The following is a 5,352-nucleotide window of genomic DNA, read 5'->3' as shown; positions in this document are numbered from 1 at the left end:
GTTCCTCACTTGTCTTTGAATCACTCTAACAAGAATACATGCAGCTCCTGATTGGAAAGGCCCGAATTTAGTAGAGGAAGAGGCGGTCGGAGCATACAGCAAGTGATTTCCTTCATTTGCCGGTGCTCCGTCTGCTCTCTCCTGCATCTCCCGCTGCCATCTCCAGTCTCCCCCACGAAAAACCATATTTGCAGTTTTTCAAGATTTGCGGGGGTTCCTGGAAGGAACCCCCATGAATATCGGGGGAGTACTGTATATGGGGAAAGGAAGAAAGAGGAATAATTGTTGGACATGATAGTGGTGGAGAGGAGGGAGGTAGAAATGTTATACTGGGAGGGAGGAATGATGATCCAAAGAAAAGAGACCACTGGAATGGGAAGGAGAGAGAGAGAGATGCCAGACTACAGAATGGAAGAGAAGGAGGGGAGAGAGATGCAGTCCGCAGAAAGGAGAGGAGAGAGATGTTAGACCTCGGAAAGAGGGAGGGAAGGAGTTAGAGATTCCAGACCATGGGAGAAGAGAGAGATTTCAGGCTATGGGAAGGAGAGGAGAAAGATGCCAGACCATATGAGAGGGGAAGATAGAGATGTCTGACAATGGGAGAGGGATGAGATGATGCATAGGGATGGAGGGGGAGGAGATGGTTCACAGCAATGGGTGGGACAGGGAATAGATAAAAAGAAATGTTCCTTATGGATAGATGTGAATAGGGGAGAAGAAAGAGGGAGGAGATAGTACACATGGATAGATGGGAAGAGAAGGCATGGAAAAGTAGATTTTGAGAAGAAAGCAGAAAAATGGAAGAAAGTTGAATGTTAAAAGTTAATGCTAAAGATGGATGGATGAGACTTGTGACTTGTGAGAGCGTCTGATTGAAGATTTGAGCTGCTTTAAAGTTTTAGAGTATTCTCTGCCGCCTAGTACATTTAGTTGAGTGTGGCTGTATTCTAATGCTATTTGGTTTCCTGAAGCAGGAGCACGAAACGTGTGCACGTTGAAAGATTTAGCAATGATTGAGTGGTGAGGTGGCAAAATAGGGGTTTTTTACCTTCTGAAAAAACCCTTCCATGTCTCTGAGCTGATCTTTACATATGTATAGAAGATTTAAGCTTTATTTAGGTAATTTTTTGGGTAGTGCTCTGATATTATATACAAAATATTTCACTGCCTGTTTTCTTTTTGAGGTATCTTTACACCTTTACCCTGAATCTTTTTTGACTAAAGATGGATGTATGGCAGAAAGTGAAGGAGAGAAAACCAGCAAATGGATAAGGTGGCCCTGGATACACAGTTAAGAGCACAGACAGAAGGAAGTGCAGCCAGAGACTGGGAAAGATGGTTTGAAAACCAAAATCACCAGGCAACAAAGGTAGGGGAAATGATTTTATTTTAAATTTAGTGATTGAATTGTGTCAGTTTTGAGAATTTACATCTGCTGCCTATATTTTGCATTGTTCAGGGAGAAATGCATTTGTTTCTATTTCTCGGGGGGGGGGGGGGGGGGGATGTACTGCATGCAGAATCTTACATCTTAGGGTTTTGTTTGTATATATTAGTACTTTAGTTTCTGGTCCTGTATTTGCATAGGAGTTATCTGTGTTCTGCATGTGTGACCAAGGCCAGATGTTCTGGTAGAAATGAATGTTGAGAAACATACAGTGTGCTTTGCGTAGTTTAATTTTATGGTTAACCTTTATGTATTGTTAATAAGATTATATTGTGTGTATATATGGAAAATGAATGGAAAAAAAAGGTATTACAATTAGTACTATTATGGGGTGGGGTCTGGGGCAGAGCTTGCGGGGGCCCCCCTAACAAAATAGCATTCCACTGCCTATGCATGCGTGTACCTGTTTTATTTTTTGATGACAAGTAGAAGTGTGTTTAGTGAATGGAGGAGATGCCAGGAGCAGTTTTGCAGTACTTCAATTTGTTGCAATTTCAGTGCGTGGGGGTGGGGGGTTGGAAGGAGGAGTCTGTTGGAGTTCGGGGGGGGAGGGTTTGAGAGAGATTCAGAAGGAGAAATCTTTTACTGTTTCAGGGAGATGGGAAGGGGATTAGTTGCTGTTCTGGGGGATGAATGGAGGGAGATTGGAAAGGAGGCTTATTGCTGTTCGAAAAAGTGGGTGGGAACATGGGAAGATCAGAAAACTTTAGGCTGGTACCCTCTCCTGGTGCCAACCAGTATTCAAAATTAGCACCCACATAGCTAAGCAGGGATAGTTAAAATTACTTTTTGTGTAGTTCTATATATCCGTTTAGCTATGTGGGCACTAGAATTGAATATTGCTAGCACACACATCATTGGCATACCTAGCCTATGTGATGCCCACCATTTTTTGACCCCCCCATCTGTATGAAAAACATGATTTTTAGTAACAATCCACACGTCACACAAATGTACCTAGGAAAAGGCAGAATCTTACATACTACAGTGAGCAGTAGATCAATACACCCATTGTAAAACTAAACAAGCCAGGCTAGTACAGATCAATCCTGCATAGTCAATCCTAACAGAAAACTGTGTAATCACAAACTAACCCCTCCCCCTTTTACAAAACTGTAGTGTGGTTTTCAGCCATGGTGGTAAAAGCTCAGACTCTCATAGAATTCTGAGCATCAGAGCTGTTACCATCACGGCCGGTGCTAAAAAACGCTCTACAGTTTTGTAAAAGGGGGGATAAAATAGAAATACGTAGACAAAGGTTAAATTGAACCACCAAGAAGCTTGACTCTGCATACAATGCAACACCACAGAAACAGCGATGCATCTCCCTTAAAGCAAAAATAAATAAATAAATAAATAAATAGAAATTTTTTTCTACTTTGTTTTCTCTGGTTTCTGCTTTCCTCATCTTCTTGTCACTCTCTTCCTTTCATCCACTGTCTATCCTCTCTCTGCCTCTTCTATATGGCAACTTCTCTCCTTCTATTCCCCTTTCAGAAACTTTATGCCTCCTCCTTCCATTTCTCCCTTCACCCCCATTGGTCTGGCATCCATCTTCTTCCCTTCCCTCCTCCAATGGTCTGGCATCTCTCCTCTCCTCTCCTTCCCTTACCTATCCCACACCCCCATGGTTTGGCATTTCACAATCTCCTCTCCCTTCCTCCCACTTCCATCAGCATCTGCCCCCTTTCTTTCCCTCCAACCCAATTCCATCCAGTATCCTTCCCCTTTATGTCTCTCTCCCCTTTCCCTGCACACTAATTCCATGAGCAAATGCCCCCTTTCTTTCCCTCCAACCCAATTCCATCCAGTATCCTTCCCCCTTATGTCTCTCTCTCCTTTTCCTGCACACCAATTTCATCAGCATGTGCCCCCTTTCTCTCCTTCCACCACCCTTTTATGCTCCTCTCTCCTTCCAAATCAGCAAGGACCCGCGATGACTGCTTCTGCTGCCTCTGCTCCGGAAGAGGTAAGTGACGAGGAGAGGGTAGGCTGGCAGACGCAGGGAGTTGCGGAATGGGTCCGGGATGACTGTGGCTGCCGGTCTACCCCTTCTGACATAACTTACGCCTTCCAGAGCAGAAGCGGCAGATGGCAATCATCGCGGGACCTTCCTGCACTTAATTCACGGCTACCAACTCTGCTTCGTAATAAGTACGGCAGCCGCGCTGAGATGCAAGTGCTGTTTAGATCAGCGGGGGAGGTTCTGGACCCGGCCAGCCAGCTGTGCAACCCCCTAGGGATGGCACCCGGGGCAGTACGCACCCCTACCCCGCCCTTGGTACGCCACATAACTGCCAACTCCTCGCTGACTCTGCCGCATAATACCCCTGTATGGTCTTGTTGCCAAATGGCCAATTGGTGCCACTTAGCCTCTCCTGTCCACTTAAATAGCTTTGAATATAGAACCCCAGAGGTGTTGGGGATTTTTCCTCTTGCTTTCATTTGCCAACAACATAAAATGACATGGGATATGTCATTTCAAGCAAATGCACATCCCTAGGCTACATTCAAGATCTTGCATTTATCTCATTTGCGCTGTCCCCTCCCCCCAATTCGGTTTCTCTTCTCCTCCCTCCTCCCCCGCAACTATAACCTTGCTATGCCTTGAACCCCATCCTCAAACTAAGCAGAGAAGCCATGGTGGTAATTCTATTAATTGGTGCTAATTTCTAACTCCACACTTTGTGTTTCCTAGTGCAGCGCCTCACACAGGAGATTTCTACGCCTCTTTATTTTTTATTTTGTTTATTTCATCCAATCTGGTTTTCTGATACTCTACATACCAACATTTGGGACCCCTGAGGAAGGAGTGTTTCTTCAAAACACGGACCGTGTCGGGTCCGGTCCACATGAATCTCAGGACCAGTTCTTTGGATACCATTTAATGTAGCTTATGTATTTGTTTTAAGATTTTTGTCGTTTCAATAAATTCCTGCACCCTGAACATTTTCCTGAAGCTTTGCTCTGTTTTCTTGTTTGCTAATTTTTATGGGTGTCAGGTCAAAAGCGCGCCGGGACAAAGGCGCGCCCAGACAATTGAGCGCAGCACGCGCCGCCGCACCGCTCTAAATTACTGTTTTTAGTGCTCCGACAGGGGGGCGTGGGGGGGAACCCCCCCACACTTTACTTAATAGACATCGCACCGCGTTGTGGGGGCGTTGTGGGGGGTGTGGGGGGTTGTAACCCCCCACATTTTACTGAAAACTTCACTTTTTCCCTGTTATTAGGGAAAAAGTTCAGTTTACAGTAAAATGTGGAGGGTTACAACCCCCCAAACCCCCAATAACGCCGGCGCGATGTCTATTAAGTAAACTGGGGGGGTTCCCCAACAAAATCCCCCGTCGGAGCCCCTAAAAACTGTAATTTAGAGCGGCGCGGGCAGCGCGCGCTGCGCTCAATTGTCGGCGCACGCTTTTGTCTTTCGCGCCGTTGTCTATGAACCATTTTTATGTGCCACAGAGGGGCATGCTTAGCACCAGTTCTATAACTGCTTAAGGGTACACCTAAGCCATTATAGAATATTAGTGCCATGTCACATCAATGTGCTAAAAGTTAGGTACACCTACTTATGAGAACTCAATAGGTGGTGTAAGCGGGCATGTCTAAGAGGACCATGCAATGCACGCAACTGATAGTATGTCAGTTGGGGACATGAACATGACAAGCCCATGCTCTTCCCACATGTGCACCTCCCTAACAGTTGTGCACTAAAGGGGAAATTCGAAAACCGGCGCCTAAAGTTTAGGCCCTATCGTTGCCTAAGTTAATCGAAGAACGCTATTCGAAATGGTGAAAATGGCAAGGTCGAGGCGCCTACCAGTGCCTAAATAAAAGGCATTAGAATCAAGCCTACATAGGCGCCTTGGGCCGCCGAACGCCAAAGTTAGCTTGACTGACATCGG

General features: G+C 45.6%; 1 long non-coding RNA gene across 1 annotated transcript; it reads left to right on the top strand.

The window, feature by feature from the left end:
* Positions 1-581: 581 nt before the first annotated feature.
* Positions 582-4,399, top strand: LOC117363301. The gene is made up of 2 exons (XR_004540020.1): positions 582-1,369; positions 4,146-4,399. It is a non-coding gene; the product is annotated as an uncharacterized LOC117363301 (long non-coding RNA).
* The last annotated feature ends 953 nt before the right edge of the window (positions 4,400-5,352 follow it).

This window comes from Geotrypetes seraphini, chromosome 7 (genome assembly GCF_902459505.1).
Source record: "Geotrypetes seraphini chromosome 7, aGeoSer1.1, whole genome shotgun sequence".
Lineage (NCBI taxonomy): Eukaryota > Metazoa > Chordata > Amphibia > Gymnophiona > Dermophiidae > Geotrypetes > Geotrypetes seraphini.
The sequence above is the reverse complement of the archived record's forward strand: the minus strand, read 5'-3'. Positions and strand labels throughout refer to the sequence as shown.